Source organism: Schistocerca piceifrons, chromosome 3 (assembly GCF_021461385.2).
Source record: "Schistocerca piceifrons isolate TAMUIC-IGC-003096 chromosome 3, iqSchPice1.1, whole genome shotgun sequence".
In the NCBI taxonomy this organism is placed as follows: Eukaryota; Metazoa; Arthropoda; class Insecta; order Orthoptera; family Acrididae; genus Schistocerca; species Schistocerca piceifrons.
Genome location: NC_060140.1, coordinates 585,758,857 through 585,786,610, shown reverse-complemented (window position 1 = coordinate 585,786,610; position 27,754 = coordinate 585,758,857). Strand labels below are relative to the sequence as shown.

Sequence of the window (27,754 nt, the reverse complement as noted above, 5' to 3'; positions counted from 1 at the left end):
CCTCAAGAAATCCTAAAAACTATTCCTTTTCTTCGAACTGCTTTCTAAGTGCAAAAATCTTGCACAAAACTAAGTTCGTCCCTTCTTGATGCGGTGGGGTTTGCATCTGCAATAAGTGAAAAGAATGGCTGCAGCTTAATTGCACCTATGATCCACTCCAAAACACAATCATTTAACAGTTGTTTCATCTCGTTTTCAATGTGTGGGCTCAAATGTTTAGTTCTAATTTTTTTCATTTGAAAGGCGTGCCCTCTGAAGAGAATCATATATGGAGAGGAGCTCTATTATATTCTTCAGTTTCACTTTCATTACTAATTTTAGTACATATCTATTCTAGGATAACAACAAACAGTAAACAATCCTCTGTCACATTCTCTAACCCCGCAATGGCCGCGTTACTTACCTCTCTACCGCTGAGGTAAGTGAGCGGCCAACTTTACGTAATTCATGATAAAATTCACCTCCGTCAATTGAAATTAAGCACGTCTTAAAATATTACTATCTCTGTAAGTATTTCTATTTGTTACTGAGCAGGAAAACTACGCTCTTAAGAAGGGCTTAACAACGTTAGTTGACGTTTTTCTATTCGGCAGTTAGTTTCCAGATACATTATTTGATCAAAAGTATCCGGACACCCCAAAAACATAACGTTTTTCATATTAGGTGCATTGTGCCGCCACCTACTGCCGGGTACTCCATATCAACGACCTAAGTAGTCATTAGACATCGTCAGGGAGCAGAATGTTGCGCTCCGCCGAACTCACGGACTTCGAACGCGGTCAGTTGATTGGGTGTCACTTGTGTCATGGTCTGTACGCGAGATTTCCACACTCCTAAACATCTCTAGGTCCTCTGTATCCGGTGTGATAGTGAAGTGGAAACGTGAAGGGACATGTACAGCACAAAAGCGTACAGGCCGATCTCGTCTGTTACCTGACAGAGACCGCCAACAGTTGAAAGGGTCGTAGGCAAACATCTCTCCTGACCATCACACAGGAATTCCAAACTCAATCAGGATCGACTGCAAGTACTATGACAGTTTGGCGGGAGCTGAGAAAACTTGGATCTCAATGTCGAGCGGCTGCTCATAAGCCACACTTCACGCCGGTAAATGCCAAACGACGCCTCGCTTCGTGTAAAGAGCGCAAACATTGGACAATTAAACTGCGGAAAAACGTAGAGTGGAGTGACGAATCACGGTACACAATGTGGCGATCCGATGGCAGGGTGTGGGTATGGCGAATGCCCGGTGAACGTCATCTGCCTGCGTGTGTAGTGCCAACAGTAAAATTCGGAGGCGGTTGGGTTATGTTGTGGTCGTGTTTTTCATGGAGGGGGCTTGCACACCTTGTTGTTTTGCGTGGCACTATCACAGCACAGTGCTACATTGATGTTTTAAGCACATTCTTGCTTCTCACTGTTGAAGAGCAATTCGGGGATCGCGATTGCTCTCTCAACACAATCGAGCACCTATTTATAATGCACGGTCTGTAGCGGAGTGGTTACACGACAAGAACATCCCTATTCTGACCTGAATCCTATGAAACACCTTTGGGATGTTTTGGAACCCCGACTTCGTGCCAGGCCTCACCAACCGATATCGATACCTCTCATCAGTGCAGCACTCCGTGAAGAACGGGCAGCCATTTCCCAAGAAACCTTTTGAACGTATGCCTGCGAGAGTGGAAGCAGTCATCAAGGCTAAGGGAGGACCAACACCATATTGAATTCCAGCATTACCGATGGAGGGCGCCACGAACTTGTAGGTCATTTTGAGGCAGTTGGCCGGCCGCTGTGGCCGAGCGGTTCTAGGCGCTTCTGTCTGGAAGCGCGCGACCGCTACATCGCAGGTTCGAATCCTGCCTCGGGTATGGATGTGTGTGATGTCCTTAGGTTAGTTAGGTTTAAGTAATTCTAAGTTCTAGGGGACTCGTGACCTCAGATGTTAAGTCCGATAGCGCTTAGAGCCATTTGAACCATTTTTAAATCCTTGGAAATTGGAAATTTGTAGTAAGATCTTATGAGACCAAACTGCAGATTGTCATCGGTCCCTAAACTTGCATACTATTTAGTCTAACTTAAACTAACTTACACTAAGGAAGACACACACCCATGCCCGAGGGAGGACTCGAACCTTCGACGGAGGGAGCCACGCGGACCGTGAGAAGACGCCTCAGACCGCGCGGGCACCCCGCGGAACTAACTAAATCCTTATAAGCACATTAGTTTCGTAGTAAGAATGTCTGACAAACAAAACAACTAATTGTTAATTTTATACTGCCAAAATTCGCAAAATTGTGTGGTAATATTTACACTAATGTCCAATTCACAATTTAAAAGAGTATGATTAAGTTGGTGACATAGTAGCGCAGTCAGTGAAGACCAAAGAAGGCCGAATATGGGAAATCATTCCTTTAGTTGCACCGTTTTATACACTGGTAGGAGCAAGTGTCATCAACAACATACTAGAAATTCTGACTGGTGTGCGATGAGTCATGGGATGGTTGTGCATTTGAAAATAACTTTCTTTTGCACGTTTTTTCTTGGATAACGTGAAAAAAGCGGCCTCTATCGAAAACGTGTCCCGGCACGTACAAAAAAAGGCCCTGTCCGTTTTACTTCTAGGATTATTAGTTAATGCAAACAGAGCAAAGTATATTGAAAATCCCACGTGACGCGCACGGGCTGTAGCTTAGGTAATTTTTGTAGGCCAGTCTGAGGTCGTTTCCAGAATTGAGGAGAAACTACACGCGTTAGTAAGATATGCGAATCCATGGCCTATAGTACTTTTTTTGCAGCTTGAGGAACGTTTCCTTCAGCATGTGACGTGGGGGGGCTGTTGCAGCAGCCTGCCACGGAATCATCGTTGGCTCAGTAATGTCTCAAGAGAGCCATTTCGGAACAGAAGAGCCAATGGCCCTTTTTTCCGAGTCACCAGTCACTCACTTCTTAGAAGGATCTGGCTCTTTGAAGCAGTTCAGGAGCGAATCGCCCAAATCTAGTATATATACCGTCCGTCCAAAAGCTCCAAGACTTGATTTCATTCGTGACGTATCAACGACTTCAGTGCACTAATTACGGTGACAGCTGGAACTAACAAATGTAAACAAAAGACGTTTTTTCGCCCACTCAGTTGTTAAAAGGCAGTGTTAAGCAGTGGACATGCGACCGTGGAGCAACATCTCTAAATTAAGTGTTCAAAACATTCTCCATAATTTTTTTGAAGAAAATATGTCCGAAGTTTGTCCCCCACATCTTGACTCCTGAACAAAAACAACGATGCACGGCCTGCCAGGAATGGATTGAAATGCAAAAAGCGGACAGTTCTCCTCCAGAAGAAATCAACCTCAAAACAACAAAGTGCGGAAATTCACATGAAACGCCAACGCTTTGACGATATAACCGGCATTCAAACCAATATGAGACATACGTTGAACAACATCCCAAGAATGACTTTTCTGATAGTTTCACGTGGTTGTATGATGGTTCTGTGCATTGTATTCAAGTGGTGGGAAACTATGTAGAACATCCGAATCATTAAAAACGTCATCTAAACGTTTCTTCGTTTTTTTATTAATCTATTCATGACGCAACGTAACACACAGCACGAAAACACTAGTTAACAAATTTAAACTTTTTCTGCATCTAGTTTGTAAGTGGGTGGAATTACCTAATTTTTGGGCGCTGAATACATTGGTAAAATCAGTTTTTGTTTATGACATCGCATTTCCTAGATACACAGCAGAATAAAAAATGGTAATAGCGAAAATTGACACGATTAAGTCAAACAAAAATATACATTCAGAATGTTTGAAATCAATACTATTTTGTATGTGTATATGGGCATAATGCCGATAAAAGGTCCAAATTAGTTCAGAAGATATTTTCACCTTTAATCGTCTTTGGTTCTTGATAAATGCGACGACAGAGCTCTTCTTCTGTTTGCCGTTTCAGCACTCCCCCTAACAAGACCCCAGCAGTAGTCACCCATCATCGAAGGGTTCCAATGGCCTTGGTAACGGTGTTCCATGATAAGGATGTCTTGGTGAAAGCGTTCACCTTGCTCATCGCTTACGGCTCCAAAATTTTCCGGGAAGAAATCAAGGTGAGAATGTAAAAAGTGAATTTTAAGCGACATTCTACATCCAGTGTTCTTATAGTTGTCCAACAGATCATTCACAATGGTAACGTAGTATTTGTCTTTCCTGTTACCCAGAAAGCCCTTCACAATTGCTTTAAAAGAAGACCAAGCAGCTAATTGGATATCTGTGAGTTTGGTATGAAAGGGTGGATTTTTCAGCAATTTTCTTATTTGTGGTCCAACAAATATACCCTCTTTTAGCTTTGCCTCACTTAATTTGGGAAACTTTTGTTTGAAGTGATTGAATGCCTCACCTTCTTTATCCAGAGCTTTTACAAAGTTCTTGATAAGGCCCAACTTGATATGAAGGGGATGCAAAATGATTTTATTGAGCTCAACCAATGGGGTATCGTTCACATTTACGTTTCCAGGAACATATATGACTTCCTCATAGGCCATTCCTTGTGTGTATAGTGGTTCTTGGTGTCCCAAAGTTACAAACAGCAGCAGTATTTCGTGAATCCAGCCTGTAAACCTGTAAGGAGTGCAACAAATATTAAATCACAGCAAAGCTGCCATTCATGATCCTTATATTTGATTGCCTCTAACAGCAAAGACATGGTTTCATAAGTTTCTTCCATGTCTACTGCGTAAGCCAAAGGTACCGATGGAAATGCATTGCATTATGCAGTAGTACTGCTTTCAAGCTGATTTTACTGGAGTCAATAAATAGTCGCCACTCCTGTGGATTACGTTATACACCTAGCTGCATCATCAGACCGTTGACATCTCTACATACACACATTGAATTCTGCATATCGAAATACTGAGCGAAGGAAGCACCTCTTGAACTGAAACAGGAAATTTTTGTCCCTGGAGCTAGAAGGTTACGTTGTTGCAGTCTCGACCCCAAGAGTTCATCTTGCTGTTTCGAAAGTTGTAGATCGCGAACCAGATCGTTCAGTTCCTTTTGATTAAAGATCTGAACCGAAGTGTCATGATGTTGAGGGCAGTACTCTTCTATATGTTCAATACTTTCTGATTCACTTGACATGGTGTCTTGTTCCGTGACTTTCAATTTACAGACAGGAACATGCAACCCCTTATCATAGGGCACAGGCAAATGCATTGAAGATACATTTGGATACTTTATGTTATGTCTAGTTTTGCTTGAAAGTCACAAAAAATTTGTAAGACAGAAGTAACAGTCTTTAAGCTCACACCATACCATCGGAATAGCGAATGGCATGGCTCGGCGGTTTCCTTTCAACCACTCGGGTAAGGTTGTAGTAGGGGCTATACAGGGAATATGAGGTGCAACATTTTTATCTTGATCACCAACAGGACAGTCAAAATACAATTTATTTGCCTTCTTCACCAAATCAGTGATTGGTTTTCTTTGGGCTTTTGAAGTGAATTTCTCACACACATAACAAAAGTTGTCGGGGTGGTTTAGACAGAAACGAGATTTGATAGTTGCCATTTTTCTTAGTATAAGTTTTAAACACAGAAAGTTTGCCTGTCTTTCACAGGAAACGTTCACTGAGGATCTCTTTTACACCACTAGATTACCAGACCAACCATTTACTGACGATTTGTAGACCTTCTAGCTCTCCTCTGAAAATCAGAAACAAACAATTAAACTTCAAAACAGAAGAACAGCAAAAAGCAAAATAGTGAATTCGAAAAATAAAAAACCTTTAAAAACTCAAAAATGGTACGGGCTAGAACATTTTGAAAGATATTTCGGATTCTATACTCCTCTGAAAATCAGAAACAAACAATTAAACTTCAAAACAGAAGAACAGCAAAAAGCAAAATAGTGAATTCGAAAAATAAAAAACCTTTAAAAACTCAAAAATGGTACGGGCTAGAACATTTTGAAAGATATTTCGGATTCTATACACCACAATACACACTAGTTGATGCACCACATCCCAGATGCAAAATGATTGTTGTTCAAATGTGTGTGAAATCTTATGGGTCTTAACTGCTAAGGTCATCAGTCCCTAAGCTTACACACTACTGAACCTAAATTATCCTAAGGACAAACACACACACCCATGCCCGAGGGTGGACTCGAACCTCTGCCGGGACCAGCCGCACAGTCCATGACTGCAGCGCCTGAGACTGCTCGGCTAATCCCGCGCGGCAATGACTGTTGATAGGTGAAACTATCCAAACAATATTCACCCTGCATTTGTAAATGAGAGCGCTTAACGACTTCCAACAAACTTTACACGTAACTGCAAACGCTTTTTTTGAAATTTTGCTCGATGACCACCCCCCCATCCACCCACACAAAATAATATAAGAAAAAAATTTATCACTTACTACATTTTGTGCTGTTCACACAGCAAAACTTTTGCATCAGCAGTGATTTTTGTTTTGTTTTATTATTTCCTTTCAGTCCGGAACCGCGCTGCTGCTACGGTCGCAGGTTCGAATCCTGCCTCGGGCGTGGGTGTGTGTGATGTCCTTAGGTTAGCTAGGTTTAAGTAGTTCGAAGTCTAAGGGACTGGTGACCTCAGATGTTAAGTCCCATGGTGCTTAGAACCATTTGAGCCATTTCCTTTCAACTACCTTTATTCGATACCAATTTTGCAACGCTATCCACATATACCGCTGACGATACCTCCAAAATTATGTCATTCTACGATTCATAGTTTAGGAGACAAACCAGCTTTTCAGGAAAATGTAAATGGCTCTGAACATCGGCTGCATAAAAGTTTTGATTTTTTACGTTTGTGTATGAATATTGCGAAACTAATAAAACCAAATTAATTAACTCTTCCACCACAATGTTTTTATATGCTTAACGTCAGATATTTATCACATTAACGCATTTGTAAATTGATCAAACGTTTGAAGCTGTTTTATATACGGGAGTTCGATTTTTTAAAGACTGAGCGGAGTGGGGAGGGTAGGGGGGTGTGGGGGTACTGATAGTAAATAACCACATTCTGTTGTGCACTCGCCACTGTCTAACGTTGGTCCCCGTAAGTTGATGCCGTCTGTTGATAACTAGCGGAACTAACTGCCACGAAACGTGTACATTTGTAACGCTTATTTGACATTTTTATTTTACATTTATTTCATCCGATAACTGTTAAATTATGTGTAATATTTGTTAAAAATTAATGAATAGAACATGTAGAGGTATAGTATGTGCAGTATTTACATGACAGCAGCGTTTTTAGATAACCGAATGAATGACTGCTACACGCAGTGTGCTCGCTGCTGTCCGATAGCTCACAGTTTTTGCATATTTTCCAAGTTAGGGAGAATGATTGAACGAGCGTGGTGCAGCGTGGCGCGCTTGAATATTATTGTCCCAGTTTGTGTGACACACTATTAGTCGTATAGCATTGTTAACTAAAAAGTGATAATTTATCATTGTATCAGGTGATTGTAAGTGAAGTGCAGCCACTCATGGAGGTCCAATGTGGGCTGTAATTATCGTATGGAAGCAAAACCTGGTGGATACACTAATGCGTTAATGCGGAACCGATTTACGCTGGAAAAAATTAGTTCCAATGTTGGCCAATAGGTGCAAATCTGGCATTATATAGCATCTCGTCGACGTCTCCGTTGCTCGTGCTAAACAAATTATGTATGAAGCGGTTAATAATAAGATCAACATTGCGCCTTTCTTGTTTTTGTTTCACTTTTCCTACCCACGTCCCGTTCGTAATCCATTACATAGTCTATGGAAATATTTCTATACTTCTTTCTTGCATTAACAGTGCTAGATTTGCACCTGGTGGCCAAAAATAGAACTAATTTTTTCCGGCGTAAATCGGTTCCGTAGTCACGTATTAGAATATCTACCAAGTTTCGCTGCCATACGATAAATACAGCCCACACTGGACCTGTGTGAGTAGCTGCACTTCAGTTATAAACCATCCGGTATGTAGCTAATTCAGTAACACAATTATATAATTTTTCTGCTAAAATATTAAGTCGTGCAACATACACATAAGAAATTAGTAAAAAGATCCCACAAAGCGAGCTATGGTCGCAGGTTCGAATCCTGCCTCGGGCATGGATGTGTGTGATGTCCTTAGGTTAGTTAGGTTTAAGTAGTTCTAAGTTCTAGGGGACTGATGACCTTAGAAGTTAAGTCCCATAGTGCTCAGAACCATTTGAACCACAAAGCGAATGTGAAAGGATGCCACAAAAACTCGACGAAAGAAAGTGCTTGCTGTACTTTTCATATGCAGGTAGACAAAGTCTGTAGTGAAATATGTATTGCGAACAATGTCATAGATTACTGTTTTACAAAATCAAAATAACATATAATATCATACAACCACAATATTTCTACCTATTTTCGTTTCGGCTTCAGTAACTTCAAATGATAGCTGGACGAAACTGCTTCTGAAGTTAGGCACCATAAGACCTACGCATGGGAAAGCGTGTTATTATAAGAAACTTTATTCTGACAAACAACCGAATACTTCAATTATAAGCCAGTGATCAGAGTAATACATTCAGAATTTCCAGACTTGGTTCTCCATGAGAACAGCATTCTTAAAGTGAGAACGTGTTGGTGACTCCGTACGGGAAGAAAGTACATTGCAATTACATTCAAGTTTTTGAACTAGAGCGGTGTGTCTGGACAGTTGTTGGACGATCATGGTAACTGTAAACATGCTGGAGGACTGGGCCTGAAGATGATGAAGTGCGTGCGCTGAGAATGCGTAATTTATCTTTGTCTGTAGCTTCAGGAGCCCAGGAGATTTACGTTCTCCAGATGCGCATCACTTTTAGCGACCGACCGTCTGCACCTGCTTTTAAATTCAAATCACGCTGTTTACTTCGCTGTTGCCTGTATTCCGTTTCTAGGCTCGATCCTGAGTTTCACATATGTCATCATTATGATAATAACTACTTTGCGGGTCGACACCCATTTTGCATAGGGTCCTTCCGTGTCAGATTTCTCATAGCAAGCCGCCTACCTCTCAGCAACGTCTCGTGTGTGTCTCAAACGTTTGGCAGTGTTTATAGAAATTCTAGAAAATTCCACGAAATTTAAGCAAAGTATTGAAAAAAATAGGACACATTCTCTGATATCTCAGGAGAGTAAAAAAGAAAGCCGATTCATTGCGTGCCGCTTCTAGAATGCATGTAACATTGGAATTGAATTTATACTTCACACGGATAATTGTACTGTTACCAGACTGAAATTCTATTAAAAATAATAGTATATATGATTGGTTACATGCTCCATAGAAAATTTACAGTATTATCGTGATGATGTGGTACAAGACAATTTACGCTATACGTAACGTAAGTAATTTTTATTTATGAGTGCAGTCAGTGACAGAATTCGCGAGACCCTCGCCTTTTCGTTATACCGAAGAGCCAAATCTTACTGCCTGTTGCACCGCAGTACCGGCTAGGGGAGACAATGATATCAACATACTGTCAGGACAAACTTGTTTCTAGCTTTTCTTACAGGTAACTGATCTCTAATTTTCAGTTTTCTCACGGCTCTTTAAGCTCTTCACGACTGACACATGAGTTTCTACGTACCTATCATCGTAGGTTCAGTGAATGGAAACGACAATGCGATTTCAGATGTTGCAGTTCAGACCCATTACCTGACATTTCTGACGCACTGAAATAAAAAGGTGCATACATCACATGGAATTCCGTGAATTAGAAAGGGCAACAAACCGTCGACAAAAGCCAATGCCGATAATGACGACTTCAGAGAAGAACGAGACAAAAACCTTAAGCATATTAACGTGATTTTATGACTGTATGTGAACCAGGCTGTCTGACGGGAGTCCTCATAGTTGTACTAAGATAAATTTTTCCTGTTTCTCGTAAAAGCAGCTAACCAGATGGGTCAGTGCCGCTGCTGCTACTATTGGTCCTAGGAGCTTTTGTTATTCTTCTTTAACTGATTACCGTCGTCAAAGAGCAATTTCTTCTCCTTTAGTGTTCAGCCTTGAGGTTGGTTTGCAGCAGTACGTCATTCCACTCATCTGTCTGCCTTCCTCTTCATTTATGCATACGTAGCGCATCAAAGATAATTCATAGTCTGTTTCGCGTATGACACACTTAGTCGTTCCCGGCGATTTTTTCCCTCAATAGCTCCCATTGCTGTTGTTCCAATTGTGTTATTGTGTCTTAAGATATATGCTACGAGTTTCTCTCTTCTTGTTTCGAAGTGCCTCCAGAGAATTGCGTTAAAATGCAACAAGTGGCTGAATAACAACAAATATGTAGTAATCGACTAACGCTCTCTCACTCAAGGCAAAATGCACGAATCATTACAACTAATTAAAATCAAAACAAGGCAATAGGCCCCAAAATACTAACAATATTATCAGAAAACTATTAACATAATAAAATTAAACTGGAGCAACCTAATGCATGTTTAAAAACAAATACCAGATTCAAAACTAAATTAACTGCTCTCGGGTCGGAACACCAAATACAATCTTACATTTGTATGAATAACTGCACCCACAGTCTCCAACAAATAACACAGTGACGGCAAATTAGAATATACAAAGCGTAAGGAATTACTTTTAAATTCAAAATTACGAAAAGATGAGAAAACATTTTCAGATAATCAAATTGAAGGAAGGCAACTTCTCAACGAAGATCGCATCTTTAAAATATTTGTTTACGATGACCATTTGCGGTAAAACAATTACTATTATCGGAACTGTGAATAGTCTACGTAAAATGTAAAGAATGTTAGACCATGAAAATGCTTTACAATATCGGCTAGTAGTTTTCTACTGTATTGTCAATAAATGTTATTGTGTAATTATTTTGTCTTGTATTTAACGTTGTACATAGATAGAAGTTTGATATATGACATAGGTTGCACTCTTAACGACATGTTTTTTTTCGACTTATTGTTTAACCTCTCTGTGGTTACATATGGTCTCTCTGTTTCTAGAAAATACTTAAGCTTTTGTCTGTGTGCGTCCTCGCCTCTACAGCCCTTGAAGGGCCTTGGCCTGCATCACAATAGCCTGTCAATTCTATCCGGTCCGTGGCTTTCCGTCTCCATCCTCTGACACCCAGCCTTTTCATATCTTCTTCAATTCCGTTCACCCATATCTTTTTGGGACATCCTTTCCGTCGTCTGCTTTTAGCTTTTACTTGCTACAAAAAGCTTTACAGTTGTTTACCAGGTACTACATTTTTACTAAAATTATGTATTTATATTTGCAATTGACGATGACATGAATACACAAGCGTCCTCTAGCAGAAATAAATTTCAACATTTTCTCTAGTAAAATGTCAGTTCAGCAGCAATCATGTACCAGTGACATAATATGTGACTTGTAAGATGCACTTGGTGAAACATATTGTAAATACTGGTTTATAACTTTGACACGCCAAAGCATCTTACGTCAGCTATCCGGCACATTAAGATATGGAGTATCTAATTGTATTAATCTTTACCGAGGTATGAGAAATAATAATTCACTTTATGTATTATATTTATGACTTTGTACGCTATTTTTCATAATTTAATATGCTTCACACTTTATGTACACTATTTACAGGTCGAATGATTGTAATTCTGTTTTATCCAAACTGATAATCGTAAATAAAGTTTTTACAAATGTGATCTTAGTTGAGAAGTTATCTTGCGTCAGGTTCAATATTTACAGTATCGCCAAAATTCCAAACAACTTCCCATAATAGTTTTAGGCCTTATATTCAAAAGCGACGCTATGTGAAACAACAATAACAAGAATATGCAACTTTCATATACCACTGATCGCAAAAGTCACCACACTATGTCGTGGGCTTGCTGTGCGTACATCATCTGGCAAAAAGTACAATAACACAATCCTGTGGTTCACTGAGTACTGCTGCACAACCAGCCAACGTGCAAGTTCTCAGCATTAGGGGTAATACACGCTAAGGTTACAAAATTCATGGAAAACCTCCTAATGTCGAGTCAGACCCTCTTGTGTACGCCGTAGTGTAGCAGCTCGACATGGCATGGACTCAGCAAGTCATTGGAAGTCCCCTGCAGAAATATTGAGTCATGCTGCTTCTATAGTTGCGAAAGTGTTGCCTGTGTAGGATGTTGTGCACGAACTGACCTCTCGATCATGTCCCATAAATGTTTGATGGGTTTCATGTCGGGCGATGTTGGTGCCCAAATCATTCGCTCGAATTGTCCGGAATGCACTTCAAACCAGTCGTGCCACGGTGACGTAGCGCATTGTCATCCATAAAAATGCCATCATTGCTTGGGAAAATGACACCCATGAATGGCTGCAAATGGTCTCCACGTAGCGGAACATCCAAACGACCCAGTCCATTCCATGCAAACACAGCCCACACCATTATGGAGCCACCACCAGCTTGCAAAGTGCTTTGTTGACAACTTGGGTACATGACTTCGTGGGGCCTGCGCTATACTCGAATATTACCATCAGCTCTTACCAACTGAAATCTGCCCATGCCATGTTTTCCACTACACAAACTCTGCTGCTCTCGGTCGTTAAGTGAAGGCCGTGGGCTAATGAGCGTCGTCCGTGGTGAGAGGTAATGCCTGAAATGTGTTATTCTCGGCACACTCTTGACACTTGGGATCGGAGAATACTGAATTCCTTAGCGATTTCCGAAATGGAATGTGCCATGCGTCCAACTCCAACTACCATTCCGCGTTCAGAGTGAGTTAATTGCCGTCGTGAGGCCATAATCGCACCGGAAGCCTTTTCAACTGAATCATCTGAGTACAAATGACAGCTCTGTCAGTGCACTGTCCGTTTACACCTTGAGCTGCCATCTGTTTAAACGCGTGCTCTTTCATACGAGCACAATACCGGTCGTATAAGTAAGAGAGTTAACAAAAATTTGCACCAGAAGTGAGTGAAGCGCTATATGATTGCACATTCACAAAATTCCAGGCTCTGCCCCAATTTGTGCTTTTCAGGAACCACCAGGAAGAGACTGTTCTGTAGAAAGCAGCAGCAAGCATGCTATACTTCCACTGTTCGGACAGTACACCCTTCGTATTGGGCGCCGACTAGACCACGGCTACCAGGCGTCCAGTCAAATCCGTCCTGTTGGGTTGCTCGGTGGCGCTGCAGGATTCCCTCTCATGTTGCTCGCGCGAGCGCTGGTGTAGCGGCGCATTCGGTGACAGCGCCTCCATGGATTCGCGCTGCCGCAACCACGACTCTGTTCACCGGCTTTCCAGACTGCCACAGCCTTAGAGGGCTAACCCTAGTAACGACACGGGAAAACTGCTATGTGCTGTTTAGTAGTACGAAGGCTGCCCAAAGGCCCACGGTTTACACAACCCTTACGTTACAGAAAACCAAGCTGTTGCCACATTAAAGGTCTTGGTTTTAATAAAACACAGCCATTAAACAGTCAAGATCATAGCAGAACACGTTCACAAGAGTAAAAGTACAAAAATAATTCTTTGGTTCGATCCTAGTAACATTAAGAAAGGTTCCTCCTTTGATGCGTCTTAGTCTGGGAGATAATGGACACAATGACTGCGTGCCTAATGCTGTCACGACAATGTTGCGTCTTTGATTTCCTGTGTCGGGGTGGTGTTCCCTGGATTATGAAATATTTTAAATTGGACTACTGGCCTCTTGACGGTTGAACATTTTTATCACAATTAGACAAAGAATGTTGAGTAATCTACTTACCGCATGAACTAAATTATGAAATAAACTTGTATCCATGAAGATGTGACTCTAATGCTGCAAAATTACACTGACAGAAAAAAAATCACAATACCACGAAGCAGTTGTGCGATGTAAACGAAAGTTGGTAGGCGGGTTGTTACATCTGAAAAATGGTGTATATTCCGATTACGCACCAGTCGCATAATAGTGGCGCTGGTAGCACCATTATGAGGATGCACACCAGGTTTGCTTTAAATACACGCAGTAACGGTGGTGAGCGATAGTTATTTTTGAGATTCGACGTGGTGAGATTACGTTAATCAAACGTGAGCTCAGTGGATTGCTGGTTAGGGATCTGTTGTGTTTTATGACGAAAATTGTTGTCGCCTCGGTGCCAGTGATGGCCGTGCGTTGGTTATAAGGAGAGCTGTAACCAGCCTGGCTACGTGCGAGACACACTGCACCTACACCTGGAGTTATGGTATGGGGTACCAATTTGTATGACAGCAAGCGCCTTCTCGTGGTTATCCTACACACCGTTACTGCAAATTTGTACGACAGTCTCGTAATTCGACCGGTTATGCTGCCATTCATAAACAGCATTCCAGGGGGTGTTTTCCAACAGGATAACGCTCGCTCACATACCGCCGTTGTAACCCAACGTGCTCCACGGAGAGTCGACATGGTGCCTCGGCCTGTTCGGTCACCAGACTTGTCTCCAGTCGAGCACATACAGGACATCATAGGACGCCAACTCCAGCGTCATCCGCAACCAGCACTAACCGTCCCTATATTGACCAAACAAGTGCAATAGAAGGGAGCTCCATCCCATATACTAACACCCAGATCTGTACAACACTATGCGTGCACGCGTTCATACTTGCATTGAACATTCTGGCCGTTACACCGGCTATTAATGTACCATAATTTCACATTTGCAACGGCTTATCTAGCGCTTCCATTAACTTGTGTGATCTTGCAATGTTATTCACTTAAATATGCTACCTAGAAAAATGTATTTCCGAAATTTCATTACTCTACATTAGTTATTGTTTGGTGTTCCGTTAGTGTAGGTGGATCATAAATAAATATTTATCATACAGCTAAAGCTGTCTTTTTTATCATGATACATTTATCAGCTGTGGATGCTCACAATACAAAATTTGCTGCATATATATTTTTTCATTGTATTGTGCGGTATTATAAGTACTGATATTACAAGCGAACGGCTGTATAATAAAAGAACCCAACTTTGAATAACTACTTCACACATAATTATTAATTTATTTTTAACTGGTGGTAATGTTGCTGTCGCTTGTTCTGTACAAGAATAATTCATTTTTATAAACATTCACTGCTCGCAACATAGATGAAGCAATGATTTTGTAGCGTGTTTACAGTTACTAATAATAATGTTCTCTTCAGCTGTGAACTGTCTCTTTTATTTGTCTCTAGACTACACGTTTCGGACAATTATACTTGATGATGAGGGTCTTGGAAATTGAAAGCTATTCGGGAACTTATTTGCAGATGTAACTGTGTGCCAGATCGGGACTTTCACACGGAACATTACTGAGTGAGCTCTCCAGTCACTATTCACGACACGGCCGTAAAGCTTCTTTTCTACAAGGCCCTCTGTGCCGCTTTCCAAAGTTGTCAGAACTGAAGCTGTAATGGCGGGGCGAGATGCGTACTCAGTAAGAGGGTTACCCTTGTAAGGTAAGGTTCTGGTTTCGAGTCTCCCTCCAGCACACAGCTATAACCTACTGAGGAGTTTCAAAGCAGCGCGCACTCAGTTGCAGAGTGAAAGATTCATTATGAAGTTATACGGACGTTGTTTGATGAACATTCTTACGCAAACAGAAAAAATGTTGCAACTACGAAGAAAGCAAAAGAAGAGAAGCTCAGTCGAATGATGCAGCTATTAAAAAGACTGCATGAGTTTCAGTTAAACTATAATAGAAAACGATTGAATTAAATAAAATTATTCACAAGCGTCTTCGAGAAATGATGTTGGTACACTCACAATTATTTATGTTTCTTGTTCATAAGGTACAGTTAGGCATTCAAAGTGTTCTGGCGTAACCACAAGCGCCGGAACGAAGAAAAAGAACGCAAGAGAAGACAAGGCGGTGAAACGACGTCGGCCAATGGTGCGTTGATCAGGACATCACCACGACAGGAGCGGACTCTACAATAGGAGAATAAGCGCCGCTCCTGCCAGCCTCGGACGTTCAGTATTGGGACAGTATTCGCACAATTGTAGACCAGCACTCGCAGAACAGTTATTATTGATCCTTATCCATTGCTTGTTTGGACATTGTCTATAGCGAAGAACATTACTGATTGCATGTCGCCCATCGCTTGCGACACTTGTTGTAAATACAAGTTAAATATTATCATTTTTCATTTTTGTAACAAAAACTATTAATATGATTTTGCCTGAATTGTTGTATAGCATTCCGAGAACGCAGCATCCTTTACGCACCCTATACGAGATGATTGGCCACGACCTCACACAAAGATTCTATTCAAATATTAAGTCGCAATGTACAGGTACATACCAGTACTATGGGAAACAAGAAAGGGAAATCACTTCCCAAAGAAAACATCATGGCTACAGAGAGCACATTGTTTGTTGTGGATTCGTGTACTGTATGTTGTAAATAAACAACAAATACTATTGGCAAAAATCTGATCTCAGTAACGAAGAAAAATGTTTCAGTGCGAGTACATTAAATTGCAGTTCGCAAAGGCAGTTGAAAAAGCTCCATTTTAACCATCAGCCAGTCCCTTTTATTAGGATGACAGATACGGTCTGATGCCACTGTGATACACGACAGCTTTTTTTCCAATAATTAATGATAGCGACCGACAATGCTATAACTTTGTGACGACACCAGCCGTGTTACAAAACGATCCGCAAGGACTCTAGCATTCTGTACAATCTGACAGGCGCAACTTCGAAAGCACTCTCGCAGACATTACACATGGATTCACTGTGCATGTCGTAAAGGTTTAATCGTACTTGATACATATCGGACAGCCTTAACTGTGATATTCACTAGCATAATAAGTGCAACCGAAGCAGTACGCTCTTGTACCTTTTATTTTCTTTGTCCTTATTTTTTAAATATTTAATGATTGATACCAGATCTATTTTCAAAGCTAGTTTTACATCCAGACGTTTGTCGCTGTCTACGCAATTTGACATCCCAAATTTGTGAAGGCACTACTTCTTCCGGAATCATGCTCTCAACTGTTCTTTAGTTCACATTGGATCTTTTTTCGGCAAAGTATCTTACTGCTGTATATTGCTTATATTCATTGACTTTTTGTATGTGGTATTGTAATGACTGGGATAATAGCGTGACGAGTAGAAATAGTAGTTGCAGTAGTAGTAGTCATTCAAATGTGTAATTGCGAAACTATAACATCGACCCGAAGTCTGCTGTTTTGCCAGGCCTGCAGTAATTGTGAAAACCATGTTAATCATTTTGTTATTAATAACATAAAATATGCTTTGTCTTGATCAGATGATAGTGCTCGAGAGAGCGGAATTTATGACGATAAAACATCACTGAAGTTGAATACCGCGTGTAATGCTACAGATTCCCTTTGCGTGAGAGCTTACAGGCGATGTTTCGATCCTCAGATTCGTATCAGCAACACCGTTTCGTCGCGGGCGTGTCGAGTGCAGAGATAAGAACTATACGCGGGGTGCGATGTACATTCTGAAGAACTACAGTAATTAACAATATCGCTCTGCTACCTTCACCATGGGCTTCCATGTAACTTTGTGCACAGAAAGGTGTCCGCAGCAGCACTTAGAGAACTATACACCGTGCCATTGTGACATACGGCTTCCATCTCGTAACACGAGATACCTGTATAGCAAAAGGTAAAAATTCTTGTTCCATACGCCTGGAAGTTTAGAGTTTAGTGGTGTCTAATACAAGGTTGACGCACCTTTTGCCTTTATGAAGTCATTCACTTCAGAAGACATAGTTGTAATTGATAATGAGAGGTTTCAGTTTTATGAATGGAAAGCTGCCAGTGTTTTTTAATGACTAAATAGTGGTCCTGCTTGCCATAGTCCTTAACAATACGCAGCACGCAAGTCGATAAGAACACCGTCGTCATATTCACTATTACTTGGCATGTAGAGTGACAAGACTTCTTAGTCCAGTTCACAAGGGACACGTGCACCGTATAACATTTTCACTACCAGCAACACGCATCTTGGTCGATACCGTTCCTCACAAATTGTCATTCAAAGTCTTCTTTTTTTTTTTTTTTTTTTTAAACCGGAGTGATATAGAAAGATACATAAATCCACAGAACGATTTCATCTGGTCCAGGGTCAACGGTAACACGCATGCTAAACACAAAGCGGCGTTCGCCGGCCGCGGTGGTCTCGCGGTTCTAGGCGCGCTGTCGGGAACCGCGCGACTGCTACGGTCGCAGGTTCGAATCCTGCCTCGGGCATGGATGTGTGTGATGTCCTTAGGTTAGTTAGGTTTAGGTAGTTCTAAGTTCTAGGGGACTGATGACCACAGCTGTTAAGTCCCATAGTGCTCAGAGCCATTTGAACCATTTGAACAAAGCGGCGTTCGGCATTTCACCTTCGAATAGTTGGCATATAAATAAATGTCAGCACCTCATGTAGAACATCGTGATATACGGGTATCGTAAAACACGGCAAAATCTCATAGGGAAGTGGTTAGTGGATCGTTTCCGGTTTTTCTGACCGATCGTTTCCAATTTTTGAGCTTCTATGAAGGTTAAAGTTAAGCCGATTTCACCTATGTGATTGTGTCCACTGCTTCGTGGTGTGTTTTAATTTGGAGATATTTTGAACGTCCGGTGTTTCCATTTGGTTCTTCTGTGATTGTACCCCAATTCCACATAGGTCATGTAGTTTCCAGAAACGATTCGGATAAATTTAATCACAGTCTGTTCACGGTATGTAAATGTAACAGGTAGTACACGGAAATGTAACTCCACATTAACGTCAATGATTCTGAAACAGGGAAGAAGCCCATTATAACGCTAATATCCACGGCTACTAGAATTGTAGTATCCGTGGTAACATCGTCCCCTGTTTCTCGCCATGCGGTCTCATCCATTGGAAGCACGTGTCTACATCTTAATAAATGTTATGGTAGTTTTGGTTGCCAGTGGTGTTAAAGTAATGAAGAATACTTCCTTTTCGTTACTTTATAAATAGTTATCGAAGGTAATATTCAGTTCAGTGCACATATCTACATACAGAATCAAAGAAGTAGTTCTAACCTACAGCAAAACTTGTTTATCTTTCCGTCTTCGTGTTTTCATCCTTGACGGAATGGGATTTGTTGAGCTGAAATGTCGATTAACGGTTGCAAAGATAGGTTCGTCAAGAGGCTTGATAACGTGGAATGCAACAGCGAATGGCCGCGCGGGATAGCCGTGCGATCTGAACCGTTCGCGCGGCTCCCTCGTTGGAGGTTCGAGTCCTCCCTCGGGCATGGGTATGTGTGTTGTCCTTAGCGTAAGTTAGTTTAAGTAGTGTGAAAGCTTAGGGACCGATGACCTCAGCAGTTTGGTCTACCGCAAATTTCCAACAGTGAATGGCAACTTCCAAGTGTTAAAAGTTTCAACAATTGCATGTGAACTAAGCAATTAAATTTATGCAAGGATTATTTGGCGTTATTGTCATCGTTGCTTATTTACATAAAATCGCAGAGGTTTTTCTGATCTGACACAGGTAAGCATTTGTCAAAACTCTGTGGCGTAGTGGGTAACACACTGGACTCGCATTCGGGAGGACGACGGTTCAATCCCGCGTCCGGCCATCCTGATTTAGGTTTTCCGTGATTTCCCTAAATCGCTCCAGGCAAATACCGGGATGGTTCCTTTGAAAGGTCACGGCCGACTTCCTTCCCCGTCCTTCCCTAATCGGATGAGACCGATGACCTCGATGTTTGGTCTCTTCCTCCAAACAATCCAAATCCAATGTCAAAACTCTTCCTTCAGGCAATCAGTATGAAATCTTTATTACGTGAGTTTTCCTGTCTGATTGTTTGAGACACTTGATGGATGTAATATAACGACTTGTCGAAGATTGCTAATGGCTGACGTCTACACCAGATGAGCATATTACTAAGAATTCGGAACAATAGGAATTCAGTTAATCTGTATTACGATACGGCTATCTCAGCCATGGTCGTCCGTTCCCAGTTCCAGGTTACATCTTTCACGGCCTCCCGGGGCAACAAAAACTTTATTTTCAGTATTTCATGAATTCATGATGCGGCGTGTAATCAGTTCCATTGCTTTAGAATCTACGCCTTCCCTTTTTGGAAAACAAACCGTTCGGATAAAGACAATTTAGATACTGCAAGGAAATTTTATCTTGATTGTAGTGCTACGAAACTATTAAAGAAAGTGAATAGTCCATCAGAGTTGGACATTCTACATCTAAATCAAGAAATACAAACATGCATTTTAGGAATATTGGGCAAAATAGGAGCCAGCCGGAGAGGCCGAGCGTTTCTAGGCGCTTTGGTCTGGAACCGCGCGACCGCTATGGTCGCAGATTCGAATCCTGCCTCGGGCATGGATGTGTGTGATGTCCTTAGGTTAGTTAGGTTTAAGTAGTTCTGAGTTATAGGAGACTGATGACCTCAGATGTTAAGTCCCATAGTGCTCAGAGCCATTTGAACCATTTGACAAAATAGGACATTGTTCTCCTTTAAAGCACAAGCCCACACAGGGGATTTCGTATTTAGCTCCATCAGTTGCTACCACTTTTCTTCGGCCGAAAAACGATTATCATCATGTTTAGAAATTCTAGTTTCTAATGCTACTCTCTCCTCCATTAAGGCTGACCGTATAAAACAAATTTCAGTTGGACGTAAAGTATGTTCTTAGAACCTTCAACAGGTCTGAAAGTAATCTCGATTAATTATGGATGGATTTAATCTGCAGTTCACAAAAACCTTGTGAAAATTTTAAGGATTTTGTTAAAAGATTGTTGTCACATGCAGTGCAAGCATCAAGCCTGATTTTGCTGCTTATTGGAAAATCAACACGAAGAAACCCAGATGGTACATCGACGAATTTGTAATTCTCGAAGCTGCAGGAGCGGAATGTATAACAATAAAAGTTTCATACTTGCAATGCGTAACGCATATTCTAGGTGTAAGGAATATTTGGTTAAGCTACGCAACGATAGAGAAAAGAAAGTCAAATCAAAAAATTGGAAATTATAAAAAAATGAGATGTTTAGCTGATGTTGCTGAAATAGAAGAATCAATCTCACAGCTGCGGAAAAGCAAATGAAGAACTTGTGTTTCTTTAGGTTTCATAAGATAACCTTTTTTCTCTTAATATTTTTAAAGTCTTAGAGGAGGAACACGTTCGTGTTTACTGTGTGATCTTAGCGTTATTTGTGTCCTGAAATCATTTCGCAAACTTTTGCAGGAATACTTGTATACATCGAGAAACTCAGCTTAACGAAATAAAACCAGTATCGTGCATTATTTGTCGCGTCATTATTTTCAGTTTTAATGCATAATATTGGCAGATACTTTTTATTTTAGAAAATTAGAATACTTTCGAACACTTCGATAGTAAGTAGACTAGAAAGCAGTATCATTTAGGCCTACATAGTATAACAGAATGAGAAATCCTGAAAAAGGAAAACTGAACCTTGAAAAACCTTTTCAATTTGTATTCTTTTAGCCATCCTATGTAACTGCTGGCCGATTTTAAAATTCTATCATTATCTACTCATTAAGAACTATAATCTTATGTTAAAGTTATAACACAGTAAGACAAGTACTACAGTTAGAACCTGTGTGTATGTCTGGAGGCAGCATAGCTCATGATGCACGAACTACGCAGACTGTATTCATCCAGTGTTTGACAGTGGGAGCACTTAGCTTACTTCCTATAGACTGTAAACATAATCTCAAACCTTTTCTAAGCTTTTTCTCGCTTACATGCTCTACATATTAAGTCACCCGAAAAGTAATCAGACCTTTGAAGCTATTTTGTACATGAGAGTTCGATTTCTTAATGGATCGGGGTTGGGTGCTTCTGAACCACGCATTGTTAACCATCTGATACATGTACTGCATCCTGAAAAGTTAAGTTTCGAAATTTAATTTTGTCAGATTTGATTTTTTTGATATTGTGTTTATTTGCATTTTCGATACTGCATGTTAAAATTTTCGTCTAAGCTTATTTTTACTCCACATAGCTACGAGTAGTTTCTGCAAGCTGCCCGAGACGTATATGGTTTCCAGGAGTTGTGCTGCAGTCTTCTTCTTTCTCATATTTTTGCAGTTCCTTTGACTCACACAGTTCTCTTTTAGACGCCCTGCATTTATTCAATCGTTTTGACTTTGTAAGGCACTCAGGCAGCCAGTCAATACTCAAGAGCGAGTTATCCGATACTTTAGAGAGCGATCATTTCAGAGGTGAGATCCACTGCCTCAGAAATCTCCAGTTTGCCATTTGCCTTGCAGATGCTTCTCGTACGTCTGACAGAAGTCACGAACACGGGAGGACGCTAGTTGCGATTTAGTTACAGTGGGCTAGTTACGAGTTCCTGCTGGAAACTGTCATCTTGGTACACGAAGAACATCTTTAACAAGTACAAGTGAAACAAATTAATATTTAATTTAGCAGAAGCTTTATTCGAATTGCAGTATTGATTGTGCTTTTTCCTGAATTCCTGAAACTGAGTGAGAGTAATGGTTTTATAGTTCGTGCAACAAGGCTATTGATTTTGCTGCTCTTGGCCTATTCAGCCAGTTTTTCGTCGCCTAAGTCTGGGCTGGCGATAGGTCGTCATACAGCTCTTTTTATTCTCCTGCACATTAAATCCGTTGCAAGGCAGTGGAAGCAGCACACTATTGCATTTCAGTCAGTCGCCAGAAGTGTGACTTTAGCTTTGCGAACTAATATCTCAGTAGTTGTTGTGCGCCCTTAGTACCGTGTTCCATTTGTGTGGTCTCCCTGTGTTCAGTATGTATTATTCGTCTTTACCTTGGGCCATGAAAACACTCTGTGCACAAGAACAAGTTTCGCACAACCCTACTGATAACAACGTACCAGTCCTTTACGTTATTAACACACTGCTATTGAATTAATTTTATGTTGAACCATCGAGAGTGAAATGAATTGGAATGGGATTTGTATAAGCGCCGGTATCCCAGTAGGCATTATTCCGAGACGCCTACATAGTGTCTGTGCCCACTACAGTAGTAAAAGACCTGTTTAGAACAGAATACACTAATCATGACGAAACCATTCAGGAGATGCACCATATTTTCTCTGTGCAGTGACTTACGGTACAGCGGCTCGACAGAAATATGGAAACACCGCGAGAAATGCGTGATTTAACGTAAGTGCAGCTTCTAACCAAGTCTACAGGTTGCGCTGCTTTATTTAACCGCGAACTGGACCTGTGCGATGTCCTCAATACATTGCAAGTGTCGGTTGTCGTCGGAACACTGTTCTGGAGCTAACTGAATTCGTATGGTGGGTATTTTCGTAACCAAGACAGCCGAAGTGTTTGGTTTATCAAGAGTCACATCACCAAAGATTTATATCGCATGCAGGGAAAGCCGAAAAACATCATCCGCTAAGTCACAATGCGGAAGCAAGTATATGTTGATAGGTCGTGACAACCGATCGTTGATGAGGATTGTGACGAAAAATATAAGGCGACAGCTGCAAAAGTCATTGCAGAACTGAATGTCGCACTCGCGAACCCTGTCAGTACCAAAACTACACGAAGGGAGTGCCTTAAGAAGGGAACTGCAGAGCAGTCCGGGATTCGAGAACAACTCATTAGTGATGCAAATGCCCATAACAGGAAAACATGGCATCGAAGCAATTAAACGTGGACTTGTGGAGCAATGGAACAATGTCATTTGCTCTGATGTTCTTTTTTTGACACTGTTTACAACTTGTGGTCGTGTTTACCTCAGAAGAGTGAAACATGGCGGAGGCTCGGCGCTGATTTGGGCAGCCATATCGTGCTATTCCATTGGGCCCCTTGGTTACTCTTCAATGTCGCATTACTGCTAGGGATTATGGTACCATTCTGGCTGTGTGGTCCATCCCATGGTACAACGTTTGTGCCCCAATTATGATCATGTGCTCCAAGACGACTGGTTTTGTAAGTACGAGGATGAATTTTCGCATCTGCCCTGGCCATCACAGTCGTCAGATATCAGTATTCTTGAGCCTTTATGGAGTAATTTAAGAAGGGTGCGTGATAACAAACTACCTCTATCATAGTCACCTAAACTTGCCACTATTTTGGAAGAAGAATGATATAACATTACCGTACAAACCATACAGGACTTGTATTTCTCCATTTCGAGACGACTGGAAGCTGTTTTGAACGCGAACGAGTTTCTTACAACGTATTAGGCATGGTAATGTATTACGTTTTTGGTATTTCCATGTTTATTCCAACACCCGTAACTCAAAGGCACTGGACACGTTCTCTCTTTTAATATACTGGAACGATACCACAATCCATTACCTTTGCAAAAGTCACTCCTTACATAAGAATGACGACAGCTCATGTATGTTGAACGAAGCACAGGATACAGAAGAGAATTAGTCCTGAAATACGAGATGCATTTGTATAACACACTGATTGAACACATACCCGATTTGCAGTCATAAAAAAGATTTGCGATATAACATGGTACGCTGTGCTGTGTTTTGCTATGTTTCAGCTTCATGGGTGACATCTATTGAATAAAGTGCAGAGAGCGCTATTGGAAACCCTCGCATAGTTTTTAATAGTTGACCTTTACTGAAACTTACTAAAATACAGTAGACTCTCTGGTTCTATCAAGTGACTTTCTTCAAGATAGTGTTCATTCTGTAGCGTAGCAGCGTAAGCGTCCCTGAGAGTAAGATGGAGCTGTAGTTCTAATTCTTCAGCGTGTAAAAAACTCTTCATATAAAGTGTTTCATGTACTAGGAGTATTACAAATCCTATGTGGGGATCCAGTTTCATAGTACCTCCTACATAGGAGAGCTTAAGAAAAAGATTGCAGCAGGGGACAATTAAGCAGGTCGTAATGCCTTTAATTATTGATTGCGTACGAATAGTGGCTACTTCCTCAATTTTCGGTACAAAGCCAGTAACACAGTACAAAGCCTTGGATTTTTATTCAGGTAGAGTATGGTTTTTACGTCAGTGAGACGTTCATGATTTACGTTCCGTAGTTCTTAAAAATCTCTTTGCGGGATTGGCAGAGTGATTCTGCCGACGTGGGTACAGTTTACATCCTGAACCTTTTCCAATAAAACCAGTGTTAATCACTAACGATATTAAAATAGAGTCGAAATTTAAGTCTTCCTTCCTTTGTTCCCTCAGTTGAGGAGTGACTGAGCCTGATTGTCAAGTGAGTTTTAAAGGAAGACAAATCATAGAAATTGTATAACGTTTATAAGTTTCATCAAAATCGAACTAACGGCCTTTCAGAAGCTAAGTGTTTGTTCAAACTACATATGTTAGTATATTGGAAAATATGTCAAAGCTACAGCTTCCATTGGACTTCATCAAGAAAGCTGGTAATCCGCTATTACAAGAAGAGTCAGGCAAGGAGATTCCGTATCAACAAAACTATTCTCAGTAGTCCCAGAAGGAGCCTGAAGTGGTACACCAAGAATGAATGTATGAAGAACTGAATCACCTTTTCTGGCTGAAATAATTATACACATTGCACATTAACAACCAATGGAAGACCATACTACAGCAAGTTGGAAAGTAAGACAGAAACTAATTATAAAAACGCAAAAATAAAGTAAAAACAACATATCGAAATAAAATGTTACACATTAACAAGGAAGTCATAGAACCAGCTGTTGTATTCTTTTGTATTTACGTAAAAATAATGACTGGATCGACAACAAAAGAAATAAAAGAGAAAAACGGGCCTAATCTGCTTGTGGTAAACTATACACGGTTTTAAAAACTAAGCGTCAGATGTGTTTGAGACGAAAAGTGTACATTGATTGTATAGGGCAATTTAAAAAGAAAATAGCTTTTACAAACTTCTGTAACTGCTGCAAAGAGATACGTCGATAAGAATTACTGAGAATGTAGTCTGAAGCTCAAAATTTGACTGTTGCACAAGCGTAGTGATTCGGTTCACATTTTTAAATCAGCATCGTCCAAACAATTTTAGCGTGTGTTCCGCTCTTGGCCAACCAGGAACCCGGACCTGACACCAATGGATTTCCTTTAGCGTAAACATTTACGGAACACGAACTTGCTCGCGTCGGTGACCCCTCATATGCATCAGTATGTGTGGCATGAAATGTATTATCGCTTAGATGTTGTCCTGTGACCAAGGGGAGTCATATAGAACAACTATAAAGAATTTAATTTTTTTAAACTTTCTTTTACATTCTCTGTAATTCTTATCGATATGTCGCTATATATAAAATAGTTACCGTTGTATTAGTTTTGAAATATCCTGTGTATTAGCAGTACGTAGACATGACGTTTTCATGTGAAAGTCATTAAAACACTGAACGCTGCTCAGAGAGCAATGCAGAGATGGGTGTTGGGATTTAGTTGAAGAGAGGAAAACAAGCAGATTGGCCAAGGAACAGAGTGGAGTGCAAGACGTAGTTACTCCTAAATGAAAATGGAATGGAGGTAGACGGGAGATGTCGCTATACGAAAAGGCGATGAATGGCCATTGTAATTCTTTGTTGGGTTCCGAGAGCTAAGAAAACGCCGAGAAGATGGTCTGGTGGTTAGAAAACATGCAGGATCTGTATGAACCTTACCGCTAAAGACTTCAGTGCCTAGGAAAGTCTAGAGGAGGGCCTTTCCTAGCAGTGGATGTCAGATGGCTTCTGCTCAAGCCGATGATGAAGAACGAAATATCTTTGAAACGTAATTATCAGCGATCTGGACCGGAGCAGTAAATAGATTCCGTGAAGCATACAGTGCCTAGGAAAGTCTAGAGGAGGGCCTTTCCTAGCAGTGGATGTCAGATGGCTTCTGCTCAAGCCGATGATGAAGAACGAAATATCTTTGAAACGTAATTATCAGCGATCTGGACCGGAGCAGTAAATAGATTCCGTGAAGCATACAGTCGATGAACTGTTATTAGTGCAAAGAATGCGGATGCTGCTTGCTTAGTGTGGTATTTTTGTTTCATGTAGTATATGAGTGGGGCATACCAGGTGCTCGGTATGTAAATGAAGCGTTACTTTCGGTGTTCAACTCTTTCTTAACATTCCGCCCTATCACGTTTAGTACCTGTAAAAATAAACTGCTAAATTTTCAAGAAAACTTCCTTAGCCCTTTAAACATGCAGTATCTCTTCGTAGAGAAATATAATAAGGTAACTTAAATGTACCGGTACCTTGACCTATTTACTTGTATCTTGTGTTAACGTTCAGCTTCGTTATACGAAGTCAAAAGGTTAAGGACCTTCATAACTTTTGTACTTTCAGTTGCCGTACTTGTCGAAGATCTAGTCTCTCTTGGTTGCATGTTCAAATATATTTGTATCGATTTCGTTATGTTTCTGCATAATGTTTTCTGTGATTTCTTTCCTTCATGTTCAATTCTTTTGTTACAGGTAAGACGGATTCGTGTTCTGCAGCGGTGCGGCGTGTCCTCCCAAATTCCTTGCGAATCTTAACTGTCTAAAACCAAGTTAGTGGAATTAGTATTCCTCATAGACTTTAGTGGTTTTATGTTTTTCTATGGAGCGTCCTTAGCTGTATATTATCATTTTGCAATCTATTCTTTACTCTTAGACTGTTGGAAATGAAGACTACATGTTGTGAAGGCGTATTTAAAGGAAAAGTGAGTAGGGTGGACAGATACTGCTTCATAGCTAAGTACAAACTACTGAATAACTAGGTATGAACAACGTAGATGAAAAGTAATTACGATCACGTCGTTTTCTTCCTGTCCCCACCACATCTCCCCAACCTTCACGTCCGCTCCAACAGACGTGATTTACATCTACCGTTATTTATGGTT

General features: G+C 40.8%; 1 protein-coding gene across 1 annotated transcript in view; it reads left to right on the top strand.

The window, feature by feature from the left end:
* Positions 1–27,754, top strand: part of LOC124789300 (calmodulin-binding transcription activator 1) — a 1,803,646-nt gene that overhangs the window by 312,125 nt on the left and 1,463,767 nt on the right. The window lies entirely within an intron of this gene.